Source organism: Pinus tabuliformis, chromosome 7 (assembly GCF_031772625.1).
Source record: "Pinus tabuliformis cultivar Carrire ecotype Pingquan chromosome 7, CPIR1, whole genome shotgun sequence".
Lineage (NCBI taxonomy): Eukaryota > Viridiplantae > Streptophyta > Pinopsida > Pinales > Pinaceae > Pinus > Pinus tabuliformis.
Window position 1 is genome coordinate 1,605,648,639 of NC_142293.1, and position 14,978 is coordinate 1,605,663,616.

Here is a 14,978-nt window from a genome sequence, read left to right on the forward strand (position 1 = left end):
ACAAATAAGGAAAGCATGCAAATATCAGGCAGTTCGCGATCTTCCAGATATCAAAATTCCTGACAACACCATATGCAGATCATGTCAGTTTGGAAAACAAACCAGGACTAACTTTCCAGAGAAAGAAGGATCAGCTAGCATGCCTCTTGAGCTAGTACATACAGATGTATGTGGACCATTCAGGAAAAGAACACCTAGAGGAGAGGAATACTTGATATTATTTATTGACGATTTCTCCAGGTTTGTTTGGTTAGGACTTATGAAGCACAAAGATGAAGCATTCGAAAAATTCAAATCCTTCAAAGCCTTGGTTGAAAATGAATCAGGTCACAAAATTAAGTGCCTCAGATCCGACAGAGGTGGGGAATTTACTTCAAATGAATTTTTCGATTTCTGTGATGAACATGGGATAAGGAGAGAATTCTCTACAGCTAGAACTCCTCAGCAAAATGGAGTTGTTGAAAGAATGAACAGAACAATCCAACAAATGGCTCGTGCTATGCTTGATGAATCAGGAACTCCCGCAACTTTCTGGGGTGAAGCTGCACATGCTGCGGTTATTATTCTCAACAAGACAAATGTCCGGGTGAACAGCACTCAAACTCCTCATGAGCTCTGGAGTGGTAAAACTCCTTCGGTAAAGCACTTCAAAATCTTTGGGAGCAAATGCTATATCAAGAATACTGAAGAGCAGCTTGGCAAACTTGATCCTAGAGCAGATGAAGGCATTCTTCTTGGCTATTCTCCACATAGCAAAGCATACAAATGCTACAATAAAAGACTTGGCAGAATTGTTGACAGCATTGATGTAGTGGTTGATGAGAAGGGATACATTCCTAGGCAAATACATCGTGAAGACATCGAAGAAGATGAAAGCTACCCTCAAAAACAGAATGATGAAGAAGAAGAACCTCAAGAAGAATCTCAAGAAGAACCTCATGAAGACGCAGAAGAACGAACAAGAATAGAAGAAAAGACTCCATCCAGATATGTTCAGAAGAACCATCCAGAATCTCAGATCATGGGACAGAAAGAAGCAGGTATACAAACTAGAAGAACAGTTGCAGAAGCTTCAAGCTATTTGGCATTACTCTCCTCTACTGAACCACAAAATGTGAAAGAGGCATGCAAAGATGAATGTTGGGTGAAAGCAATGGATGAAGAACTTGAGCAAATCGAAAAGAACAACACTTGGGAGCTGGTTCCTAGACCAAAGGATAAGAATGTTATCGGAACTAAATGGGTCTTCAAAAATAAATTGAATGAAAATGGAGAAGTAATTAGAAACAAAGCCAGACTTGTTTGTAAAGGGTATGCGCAGCAAGAAGGAATAGACTTTGAAGAAACTTTTGCTCCTGTTGCAAGACTTGAGGCCATTCGAATGTTCCTTGCTCTCTCAAGTTTTCAGAACTTCAAAGTATTTCAAATGGACGTAAAATCAGCCTTTCTGAATGGAGACTTGGAAGAAGAAGTGTACATTGAACAGCCAGATGGGTTCATTCTTGGAAATGATCCAAATCTTGTATGCCGATTGAAAAAGGCTCTCTATGGTCTCAAACAAGCCCCAAGGGCTTGGTACTACCGGTTGGACAAATATCTTCATCAACAAGGTTTTTCAAAAGGTTCAGCAGATAGCAATCTGTATATAAAAGTTGAAAATGACAAATTGCTAATACTTGTTGTGTATGTAGATGACATTATTTTTGGCAGCAATGAAGAAGCTATGAGTCAAAGCTTTGCCTCGGTCATGCAGAAAGAATTTGAAATGTCCTTACTAGGAGAACTGACATACTTCCTTGGTTTGCAAATCCAACAAAAGGAAGGAGGAATCCTTTTATCTCAAACCAAGTATCTCAAGCAGATTTTGAAGAAATATGGCATGGAAGATGCAAAACCAGTATGTACACCCATGGTCACAGGATGTAGTCTCAGTGCAAATGATGAATCTGCAGCAGTACATCAACCAACCTACAGATCTATGATTGGAAGTTTACTATATTTGACAGGTACCCGACCAGACATCATGCATGCAGTTGGAATAGTTGGAAGATTTCAGGCAAATCCGAAGGAGACTCATCTTCAGGCAGTGAAGAGAATTTTCAAATATCTTCAAGGGACTCAAAATTATGGCTTATGGTATCCTAGAGATACAGATCTCACTCTTCATGCTTATACAGATGCAGATTGGGCCGGAAGCGTGGATGACAGGAAAAGCACAAGTGGTGGTGCGTTCTTTATGGGTTCCAGACTGGTATCTTGGTTCAGCAAGAAACAGAGTTCAATTGCCTTGTCTACAGCTGAAGCGGAATATGTTGCTGCTGCATCTTGTTGCACCCAACTCCTTTGGATGATGCAGACTTTGCAGGATTATCAAATCACTTATACACCTCCAATCCCTATCTTATGTGACAACACAAGTGCAATCAGCATCTCAAAGAATCCGGTTATGCATTCAAAAACCAAGCACATACCAATCAAGTACCATTTTCTCCGGGAACAAGTACTTGAACAGAAGGTCAAGTTGGAGTATGTTCCTTCTAAGGAACAAGTTGCTGATATTTTCACCAAACCGTTGCCCAGGGACACTTTTGAATACCTCAGGCAAAAACTGGGGGTTGTTGATGCATCATCTTGTTGAACCTCTTCTTATTGGTGGTACAGGCTCAGGGGGAGCACATAATGCATTGTTGGCATTATGAAGAAGGAGATATTGGAAATAGCTGCAATATGTCTCTATCTCTTTCATGGTGGATTTCTGGTTATTTGCAGATCTGGAGGAGCATGAGCGTAGGGGGAGCATACCCTTTGCCCTTGATGTCAAAGGGGGAGAATGAAGCTGAAGATCATGAGGTTGCCATCAAGTCCAAAGGGGGAGATTGTTGGCATTATGATTCAGGTGTTGTCCTTGATGGCAACCCATTCAGGTGGTAGATCAATGAAGCTGAAGATCATGAGGTTGCCATCAAGTCCAAAGGGGGAGATTGTTGGCATTATGATTCAGGTGTTGTCCTTGATGGCAACCCATTCAGGTGGTAGATCACTATTCTTGATGATCAGCTCTCTATTTTTAAGAAGGACGCAGGAAATCTGTTCCGAAAGTGCGTCCCCGCAGGTATACCATGCAGAACCCGCGTCCAGGGACGCAGGCCAGCCATTCAGGGGGTGCGTCCACCCAGTGCACACATTTCAAGACAGAGAAAAGCACGAGGGGGTTTCTTGTGTGGTATCTAGCCGACGGTTTTGTGTTTCTATGGTGTCGGCTCGTGGTATTGTTCCATGTTTTGGGGAGGAGCTTGCCTATATAAAGCAAAGAAGTTCATTTGGATTATTATCATCTTTGGTTGAATATCTTTTGGTGTGATCTAGTCCAGATCTATGAGGGCGAATCTTCTAATGGACTGTGATCTCTATGGCGCATGATCAGATCTGCAGATCTGACTGTTTGGGCTAGTTCTGAAGTCTTCATATCTTTTATATCTGAAGGGACGCAGGTTCAGTGAAGTGCAAGTGCGCCGAGACGCAGTACAGTAAGGGCTCAGGTGCGTCTCTGAAGCGAAAGACGCGGCGCGATAGTATTATTGGGTGCATCTCTGAAGCAAAAGACGCGGCGCGATAGTATTGTTGGGTGCGCCGGTACGCAGAGCAGTTTAAAGGAACAGTGCGTCGGTACGCAGAGTAGCAGAAGGTAAAACTGCGTCCAGTCGCAGGCCACAGAAAGAAAAATTGCGTCCCTGTCTTAAGATGATCTGTTGACTGTATTTTTCTGTTCATAAGGTGTTCTGGGTTAGTTCTGTGATTACTGATCTGATAACTGTAGTGGACTGTAACTGTTGTATACTTGTTGATCATTTGATTCTTCATGAAAAGAAGTAGGGGGTTGTAGCTCCCTTCCAGGAGAGACTGGAGAACGAGAGAGAGTTGTAGCTCTCTGCAGGTTGCAGCCTGCGTACTGGTAAAGGACTGCACCAGTACAAAATCATTGTAAAAGAATTTCTAAATTGAAAGAAGATAGAGACATATTGCAGCAGGTGGTTTTCTCCCACATTGGGTTTCCACCTTACATCTTGTGTTCCTTGGTGTGACTGTCTATTTTCTTTGTTCATGCTCATTATTTTATGGTACTGATATGCAAGAATAATTCAAAAGATCAAATAAGGAAGATTTGTTAAATTGCTAGATAATACTGATTCACCCCCCCTCTCAGTATTATTTCCAACAATAGTACCAATCTTTTGCAACACCTTGTACGGACCATAATACTTTGGTGATAATTTATTATCCTTCTTAGCTTGCTTTAGGGACATTTGCTTATATGGTTGTAGCTGTAGGAATACCCAATCACCTACATCAAAACTTCTTTCACTGTGATGTTGATCTGCCTGTTGTTTCATTCTATTTTGTGCCAACACGAGGTTATCCTTTAAGAGTTGGAGGACTTGTTGTTGATGTTCGATGTGATGTTCCACTGCCTGAACCTTAGAATTTTCTCTTAAATATGATGTGATGGATGGTGGTTGATACCCATAAAGTGCCATAAATGGGGTCATTTTTGTTGTTGTATGGAAGGAAGTGTTATACCACCATTCAGCCAGAGGCAACCATTTGACCCATTGTGTCTGTTTATCAGATACAAAGCAACGAAGATATCCTTCCAAACATTTGTTTACTATCTCAGTTTGCCCATCAGATTGAGGATGATAAGATGAGCTATGAGCTAACTGAGTACCAAGACAAGAAAATAATTCTGTCCAAAAATTTCCAGTGAAAATGGGATCTCTGTCACTTACAATAATCTTTGGGTTTCCATGTAGCTTTTGAATTGTTTCCATAAATGCAGTAGAAACTGTACTGGCTTTAAATGGATGTGATAATGCACAAAAGTGTGCATACTTGGTAAGTCTGTCAACTACCACCATGATGACACTCTTTCCCTCAGACTTGGGTAAACCTGTGATAAAATCCATTGAAACCTCCTCCCAACGTTGGCTTGGAATGGATAAAGGTTGTAATAGACCCGGTGTCTTAATTGTTTCAACTTTATTTTGTTGGCAAACCAAACATTCCGCCACAAACTTTTGAATATCTGATTTAAGGCCATCCCAAAAAATTCCTTCTTAACCCTGTGGTAAGTTTTTAAAAATCCTGAGTGCCCTCCTAAGGGAGAAGTGTGCAATTCCATAAGAATCTTTTGTTTTAGCTGGGAATTCTTACAGAGGTATAAGCGATCTTTGTACCATAACGAATCATTTTTCCAGCTAAATGTATCAGACATACTGGAATCTTGTTGTAGCTTTCGAATAAGTGCCCACACTTCTTCATCATTCTTCCATTCCTCCCTTGCTTCGTTTATCCAATCTGGTTGGATAATAGAAATGGCGCACAACAATGCTTCCACATCCTCATCCTTTCTTGAGAGTGCATCTGCCACCACATTTTGCTTCCCTTTTTTGTAGATGATTTCAAAGTCATAACCCAACATCTTTGTGACCCACTTTTGTTGCTCTTCAGAGGATAATCTTTGTTCTAAAAAGTATTTAAGGCTATCATGATCCGTTTTTACCTTGAAGTGTCTTCCCATTAGGTAGGGTCGCCATTTCTTAAGTGCATGGAGTATTGCCAACATTTCCTTCTCATAAATAGCTTTGCTTAAAAACTTTCCCTTGATTGGACGACTTTCAAAAGCAATGGGTCTTTCATCTTGCATTAGAACAGCACCAATTCCATTTCCTGAAGCATCACATTCCACAATAAAGGTTTTTGTGAAGTCCGGTGTAGCTAAGACCGGTGCTTGGCACATTGCCTCTTTAAGATGTTCAAAGGCCTTTGTTGCTTCCGGAGTCCATGAAAATGCATCTTTCTTCAATAATGTTGTTAGAGGTGCTGCTATTCTCCCATAATTCTTAACAAACTTGCGATAATACCCTGTCAACCCAAGAAATCCTCGCAGATGCTTTATGGATGTGGGGATTTTCCATTCCTTAATGGCTTTAATTTTGCTAGGGTCTACCTTAACTCCTTCATGAGATACAATATGACCCAAATATTCCACCTCCTGGACTCCAAAGAAACATTTGGATCTTTTTGCATATAATTGTTTCTCCTCCAATAGTTGTAGCACCCTGTCAACATGTTCAACATGATCCTTCCAAGACTTGCTGTAGATTAGTATATCATCAAAAAATACTAACACAAATTTTCTAAGGAATGGTTTGAAAATTGAATTCATCAAACCTTGAAATGTTGAAGGTGCATTGGTAAGGCCAAAAGGCATGACCAAAAATTCATAATGACCCTCATGAGTTCTAAATGCTGTTTTCGGAATGTCTTCAATCTTCATTCTGATTTGATGATATCCTGAACGAAGATCCAACTTGGTGAAGTAAATTGATCCATGCAATTCATCCAGTAATTCATCAATGACAGGAATGGGAAACTTATCTTTAATAGTGAGCTTGTTGAGCTCCCTATAATCCGGACACATGCGCCATGATCCATCCTTCTTGTGCACCAATACTACTGGAGCAGAGAAAGAACTTTGACTTGGTTGAATTATACCAGCCTCTAGCATTTCTGCAACCATACGTTCAATTTCACTTTTTTGGACATAGGGATATCTGTACGGCCTGATGTTTGGAGGAACACTTCCTGGAATCAGATGAATAGCATGATCATGATCACGCATAGGTGGGAGACCTTTGGGAGTCTCAAATACCTTGGAATGATTGTCCAGGACTTTTTGGAGATCTGGAGAAATAGATGATTCCGATGTGGAAACATCTAGCGAACATAATTGTGCAATTACACCTCTTTGCTCCTTTTTTAGAAGCTTTGTCATACCATTAGAGCTGATTATCTTTCCTGGTTTCCCTGCAATACCCCTTAATTCAACTTCCTTTCCTTCTGTAGAAAATTTGATGAAAAGTTCTTGAAAATTAAAAGCTATTGTACCCAAGGATTGTAGCCATTGGACTCCTAGTACAACATCAACACCTCCCATTGGAATGGAAAGCATTGGGCTAGTCAATACATATTCTCCCATGGATAGCTTGATATTATGGCACTTTCCAGAGCAATTTATTGTTCCTCCATTTGCAATCATCACTTGACACTCTGGTGCTGGATATAGGAAGCAATTCAATTCTTTTGCTACCCTACAATGAATAAAATTGTGGGTGCTTCCTGAATCAATCAACACTATTACCTTTTTCTTCTTGATTTGTCCTTCTATCTTGATGGTTTGAGGAGTGGTAATTCCCGCCAATGCATTACAAGATATGGTCGGATTTATTTGTTCTTCATCTAGGCTTTGTTCCTGGAGTATATCTTCTTCTTTTGACCTTTCTTGCTCCTTTTCTTCTTCCTCTTCACAATCTATGTAGAATAATTTCTTCTCAGCACACTTATGACCTTTAGTGTATTTGCTATCACAACTGTAACAAAGCCCTTTTGCTCTTTTTTCTTCCAATTGTTGTGGTGTCAACCTTATAGGTTGTGGAAGACTAGGGGCAACAACACTTCCGTCTTTATAGTTGTGAGTGGTATGCTTCCTGGTTGCCATAATTTTGCTTTCCATTTTTCTTGCTAACCTGAATGCCTTCTCTAATGAATCAGGTTCCCAAAGGCGAACATCATGTTGGATATTATCCTTTAAAGACCCTATGAACACATCAATCCTATGCTCCTCTGGAATATCTTTTACCCTTATGTTCAATTTTTGGAACTCCTCAATGTGCTCCATTACTGAACCCTTTTGTTTGAGACTTATCAATTGGCTAAAAAAAGTGTTGCTTTTTGTATCTTCATAATGTGCTATCAATTCTTCTGTAAAAATTGCCCAAGTGATAAAGTTTTTACGAGAGCAAAGCCATTGATACCATACAAACTGATTTGGTTCCAAATATACAATTGCCATATGTACCTTTTGTGTTTTTTGCACATTATTGAGATCGAAGAACTGCTCCATCTGTAATATCCATGCGGCGGGATCCTTGCCATCAAACTTCCTCATATCGATTTTTGGAATATGGTGGGTCTTCGATCCAACATTAGCATCTATGGAATCATGATTAACATTACTTTTGTTCACATCATGAGTTTCCTTTACAACCTTTTCACCATTAGTAAGTATTTCTTGTAGAAAATTTGTCAAATCTGTCTTCAAATCTGCCATGTCTGTCTTCAAATCTGTCCTCAAATCTGACTTCAAATCATCCATCTTAGCTTCCATGCCCTTTATCTTAGATTCCACGCCATTTATCTTAGATTCCACGCCATTTATCTTAGATTCCACGCCACTTGTCTTAGCTTCTGTTAGCTTTTGTGAGCGTGACATTTGTTGCACTTGTTCTTGTAATTTTGATATATCATGTAGCATTTCTTCCTCTTCTTCATGAGTCATGCTAGAGCTTTCAGGTTCCTTACTAGGTGTTTGCATTTTATTTCCTCGGGGCATCAGTTACCGATAACAATGCTTTACTATGCCCTTTGAACTCCATTAAACCAAGCTTACACAAAAATTTAAAAAAAACTACACATCTTTTTTCACTTTATAAAAGTTTGATATTGAATCTGATGTATCTCTGTAATTTTGGATCATCCAGTTCTAAAATTGCGACCTGTATTAGCTTTCTGTGTCCTCTTTCCAATGCCACAAGTCTGACCCAAATTGGCTTCTCCAAGGAAGAGTTATGTGAAATCTTCCACAGTGACTTTCTTTTAGACTAGTTCAGTAGAAGGAACTTGTACGACGTGCCACGAGTCACTGTTTCAACCTTTGAATCTGAAACATGCATACAAGAAACTACAGTTTGTCCTCTTTCTGTACCTTCTTATGAAATTTCAATCCGATCCCCAGAGAGAAAGTTATGACGATTTTCCCCAGGTCACCTGTTTTGAATGTAATTCAGGAGTCTGCAAAAGACCAACTTCCTCAGATCATATCTCTGCAAATATCGCGCTAAAAGCTCTGAAATTCGGACCCAAGGTTCAGCGAAATTTCTTCTCAAATGAGTTTTTTTTGCGACTTTTGAAACATGACAGAAAAAAGTTATAGCGAAAATGCCACGATGACCTATTTGGAGCAGCGAAACCCTAGAATCCAAAGCTCTGATACCAAATGTTATGAAACCAGCTGAAGAAAAGATAGAAAAGATAGATCAACACCTTAGAATTCAGACTCTTCGAGGGGGCAACCTCCTTTACATTACATAAATGAACAATTCTTGGATGATACAAATGACAAAACCTCCTTTCTATATATAGGAGTCTAAGGAGTCACAATATAATCCAGCCGACCTAAGAATAATAATATAAAGCCACAAAAATAACAATAGAGGGATTCTATGGGGCACAGAAATAACAACATGGGGGTAATAGGGGCACAAAAATATAAATAAGGGGTACAACTACAATAGTAATGGGGTAATCACTAGTATTATGGGGACCCAACAGACTGTGTATCAACAACTCCTGTTTTGTGGGGTCTGAACTGTAATTTGTCGTTCCATATAGCTATAGACACATATGATAGTGTTGTGGGAGATATTTTGGGTTAGTTTGAGGAAAAGAAACCATATTCTATTTATTATATAAGTAAAAACTTGACTCCATTTGAACTCAATTATACAGTGACCAAGAAGGAATTCCTTGCAGTAGTGCATGCCATCAATAAATTTTAGCACTACATCAGAGGATATCAATTGTTTGCACACACTGAACACTCTTCCATTCATTTTTTGATGAACAAACCAGTCACTAATGGTAGGATTACACGATGGTTATTGTTGTTACTGGAATTTGATATAACTATCCTAGATAAACTTGGGAAAGAGAAAATGGTAGCTGATCTTCTTTCTAGGTTGAATGTTGGTAGTGAAAGCATGCCTATTGAAGATTCTTTTCCGGATGAATATCGTTTTTATATTTAAGTTCACTCACCATGGTATGCAGACATAGATAATTATCTTGCTGAAGGAAAAATCCCCCAACACCTATCCTACAGGGAAAATAAAAGGATTGTTCAATAAAGTGTTAGATACTCATGGATAGAAGGAAATATCGATCACACTGGTCTAGACCATTAGATCAGACGATGTGTAAGGGAGGATAAAATTTTTGATCTCCTTTAAACCTATCATGAGGAACCTTGTGGAGGAATGTTGAAGATAAGAGAACATGATGCAAGGTGCTCTCAACAGGATATTATTAGCCCACAATATTCCAAGATGCTAAAAAAATTGTGAAGGGATGTGATAGCTTCTAGAGAATGGGTCAACCACTCCAATCAGACGAGATGTTGTTGCAACCTCAATTAGTCTTAGAACCATATGAGAAATGGGCCCTATATTTTGTAGGACCAATTAACCCGTCATCTCGGTAGAAATCCTACATTATGGTCTGCACTGACTATGTCACAAAATGGGTTGAGGCGCAAAGCATTAACCAGAGCTACAAAGGAGGTTGTTTCAAATATCTTGTTTGAAGATATTTTTGTCCGCTTTGGAGTACCCAGAGAAATAGTGACAGATGTAGGACCCCAATTTACATCTCCTTTGATTTAGAACCTGGTTGAAAAATACAAAATTGGGCTGATAAACTTCTAGAAGCATTGTGGGCATACCGGACTACATGGAGGAATGCTATAGGGTTCTCACCATACGAATTAGTGTATGGTAAAAATCCTTTGTTCCCTATAGAATTTGAAAGTAAAACATTAAGAACAATGCCAAAAGTAAATTTGGATTTGGAAACAACACAAAAACAACGGTTGAATCAACTTAATGAACTAGATGAGAAGTGGTTAGCTACCATTCAACAAACAAACATTGTCCAACAATAAAGAGCTAAGTGGCATGAAAAATTCATTAAAAAGAAGAAATTTCAAAAAGGGAGATTGGGGTCTATTATATGATTCAAGATTTAAGGATTTTAAAGGGAAGCTCTGCACCAGGTGGCTATGTCCTTATGAATTTGACACAATCTTCGACAATGGGACTGTAAATTTAGTAACCATTGATAGTGCTAGGACACCATTGTTTGCTAATGGGAACCGTCTTCGGCTATATCACAAACCTGCTTCAAAGGAATCATTCATCAACATTGTCAAGGATTCTGACCTTTAGATTACGAAGGCAGGGGATAATTCCCCTGTTTTTCCAATTTCTTAATTCTCTAATAAGTGTAACAATCGAAAACCAGCTTTTGTTGGCAGCTATTACACCTAACAATTAGAAAAAAAAAAGTATATATATATATATATATATATATCTATATATATATATATATATATATAAATCTGACTGTGAAAACCTCTTTTGGGGCACAGAAAGACCGATTGTGACAGTTGAAAACCACTATGTGGTAGCTGTTGCACATTTCTTTTTCCTCTGTAACAACATTATGTAACTCATGCATATTCTATTTTTATGTTGTTATAGGTTCTATTAGAATATGTTTGTAAATTCTTTTTGTAAGTATTTTAAAGAATCATGTAAATAAGAAACGACTGTAGAAATAGCGTGGAAATTGGGTCTGTTGTTACATGTGTAACAATTGTCAACTTGTAAGCAGTCACATCAGCGAAATCATCAACCGCAACACAGAAAAGAGAGATTATTCGTAAACGCTATGCCGCGAGAGAAATTCATACAACTGGCACATCATCGTTGGAATTAATTACATCACTGATCGTTGTCACCAATCCTTTATTGCCACATCACGTCAGGTACATCATGGAAAGGTATATCACTTATGTCCTCTATTTAAAAATAATGGAAATTAATATGGTGTCTCTTTGACGGACGTCACATTAAACTCGGGGGAGAGGACAAGTCACTTCATAATCTATGATGTTGAATTTAAAAGTCGGTAATCATTATTAAAACTTTGTCATCATTATCCCTTTATTTCGATCATGCTGATAATTAAAATGCATTTAATGCTAGATATACATGATCCAGACCAATAATGAAACCATACTGTGTGCAGTATGATCCTCCCTAACCCGAAGTTCTCGTTTCATTGCCTATTTCACTACCCTAACATAACCATCATCGAAGCACTGCATCTTCATTCCAAAATTCTCAGAGAAAGAGCAGAATATAGATTGCTGCAATAAAGATGGGAGGAGAAGAAGTCTGAGAAGAGCCCAATTCAACTGAAGCATTGGAGAATTTCCCTGAGGCATGCCAGGTCTTTAAGGAAGCGGGCTGGTTTGAATTTCTCAAACGACTCAAGGGAGTAGAGGAGTCAGTGGCCATGGAATTCGCTCGGAACCTGCATAGAAACCAAACGAAAGTTCGGGGGTTAAAGCTAGAAGTGACAAAAGAAGTGACTGCCCATGTGACATCACTACAGACTGCTAAACCATCTATGACACAGGAAACTGGTTAACCTTCCATATTTCTTGTTAGAAAACATCAGGCACATGTCTGCGGCTGTAAAAACTACTGCACACCCAGAAACTTGTGTCACCAATCACGCTCTTATTATATTGATTGTATTGGATGCATTGGAATGACAAGGCAGAAACTGAGAAGAATTCATGAGTAGAAATACAAGGACCTCCCACAAGAGGCGAACTGAAATCCCTGACGCCCCAAAGGAAGCAAGGGAGACTGGAGAACGAGGCCAATATTTGGAGGGTAGGATCGAGAAAAGATCATTGAAGAAGCCGATAGGTGGAAATATACTGAAGAAAATGGTAAAAGCTAGTTCACGACTGCAACCTTCACCTTCATCCAACAAAGAACCAGCAGCCGTAATGGAGCTGCTCAATCCTCGAGATGTTGTTACACCCCAAGTTATATTGCATGTGAAGGAACACAGGGTCTTGAATCAGGATGGTGTTCGAAGAAAATTTTATTGATATCAGAGTTGTAGAAGTGGAAACAACAAACAATCTTGTTGCAGGAAGGAGTGATCTCATTGACGGCACACGAGAAAGTAGTAAACTCACTCAAGGAGAAATGGGTTGAGAAGGAATTAGCAGAAAAATGGGAAAGATGGGAAATAGAGGCAGCTATGAAGAAGATAAAATAGTAGTTGTAGTAGCAGGTTCAGGATTTAACGAATGATAAACACAACCTACATGAACTCACCCTAAATCTCTTAGGGTTTAGAAGACCCTCTCCGTCCTACCCAGTTTTTCTGTGGGAATGATTTTTCTTGTTTTAATTGAAGGCATTCTATGAAAATATACCGTATTTGGGTAATTCTACCCAAACCTTTTTGGACATTTTTCGTGCCTGTGATTTCCATGATCAAAGATTGCTTTACAAGCTTTTCCTCCATAATATAATTTGTGAGCATGTTAGTACGCACATGGTTGCGTGTGTTCTTTCTTACATGGGTGATCTACGGTTGCATGCCTTTATTTCTTTTATGAAAAATCAGATAGAATGGCACATGGACATGAAGACATTGGGTGTGAATGAAGAGAAGGCAACATTAATGATTTGGGCTAAACCAAGTATGGCCACAAAATTAAGATGACTTTTTAGTTTTTGAGCATTCTGGATGTCAAGGAATAGGTAACCATCTATAGGCAAAGAATTGTGAAGCTCTGCCTCAACCTTTTTGTGAAGATGAAGAGTCATGCACTAACAGGGTGCCATAAATGCACATAGATTAGTAGTGAAAGACTACATGAGAGTGACCCATTTGGTTTTCAAAATTTCGTGGTTGTTTTTGTACGGGTCCCAGAGTATACCCGAATTATGGATCAATTAGGCGCCTTTTGGATAGGACTCAAGTTTAAGTATCCTTTGATTTGGATTCTAGTGAAAGAGTACCAACCTCAGTATCAACTATGTGATTATGAAGAGGAATCTTGGCCACATCAGCTGATGGCCACTCAAGGCTACAGGTTTGCTGAGGAGGACACCACTAATGCCTATAATCTTATAGAAATGCATATGAAGTATAGTAGCAGGCTCTGAAGTATTTTTGCATGAGGACATGCAATTTCTTCAGCTTGGGGGAGATGTTGGGTGTAGGTTTTGTGCATATTTTGGAAACCTTTTTCCCCCCATCCTTGACCATTTCACCTCTAAACCTGTGGACTTTATATCATAATTAACTTTTTCCCGGTTATAAGAATCCATTTTTGTTCTGACATATTATTTTTCCATTTTTGTTAAATATGAATGAGGTGATATATTTTTTTATGGATAACCAAGGCAATTATGGAAAAAAGTTCTCTGTCTCTATTTCTTTCAGGTGATTCTCCAAAGTCTACGACCAAATGATGAACAACGGTGTGATAATTCACAAAGGGGTTTTTTAGTACTTGCTATTACACCTCGAATTTCTTTACACCTCAAGCGTTGTTGTTACACCTCAAGAATTGTTATTACACCTCGAATTGTTGTTACACTATGGGACATTGACTACACTACAACTGTTTAGGACTACGGGTACTATTCCACAGGACAACTATTGTAAAGATTGTATTATCTATGGATGGCTAAGGAGTCAAGGAAGTTGTGATTTTTAGAAATGGTATAACAATAATAGGCCTTATATTTAGAACCTATTGTAACAATTTCTATTTTCTCTCGATATTGATCAGCATGATAATCGTGAGATTCTTATGATTGATCTGTTTCTTATTTTGGACATGTAAATCTTATAAAGGGGACTCAGTTCCATGTACATGGGACGAACAATATCGTTATTTTTCTCATGTAACTCATAATCATTTTAATACAAAGGACAATGTTGGTGATGTTTATAAAGATGTGGTGTTGAGACTTTACTAATTCGCATCTCATCCCTCCATCCTACTAGGGAGGAAGGGACCTCCTCTTTAGCAGGGATTGCAGTAGCAGTAGTAACATAGTGGTAGATTAATTATTGTTCCTTTCAGTAAGTGTGAAATTATTTATGTCGCCGTGTAATATCATAATGGGTTTATTTCTATTTCTAAATTTCTGATATGCTATCACATAGGATTGTTTTGAACATAAAATTCAGCTAGC

The 14,978-nt window shown here is 38.8% G+C and overlaps 1 pseudogene; it reads left to right on the forward strand.

The window, feature by feature from the left end:
- The window catches only part of LOC149254286 (ATP-dependent Clp protease ATP-binding subunit ClpA homolog CD4B, chloroplastic pseudogene), a 29,066-nt pseudogene extending 16,676 nt beyond the window's left edge, over window positions 1-12,390 (forward strand).
- The last annotated feature ends 2,588 nt before the right edge of the window (window positions 12,391-14,978 follow it).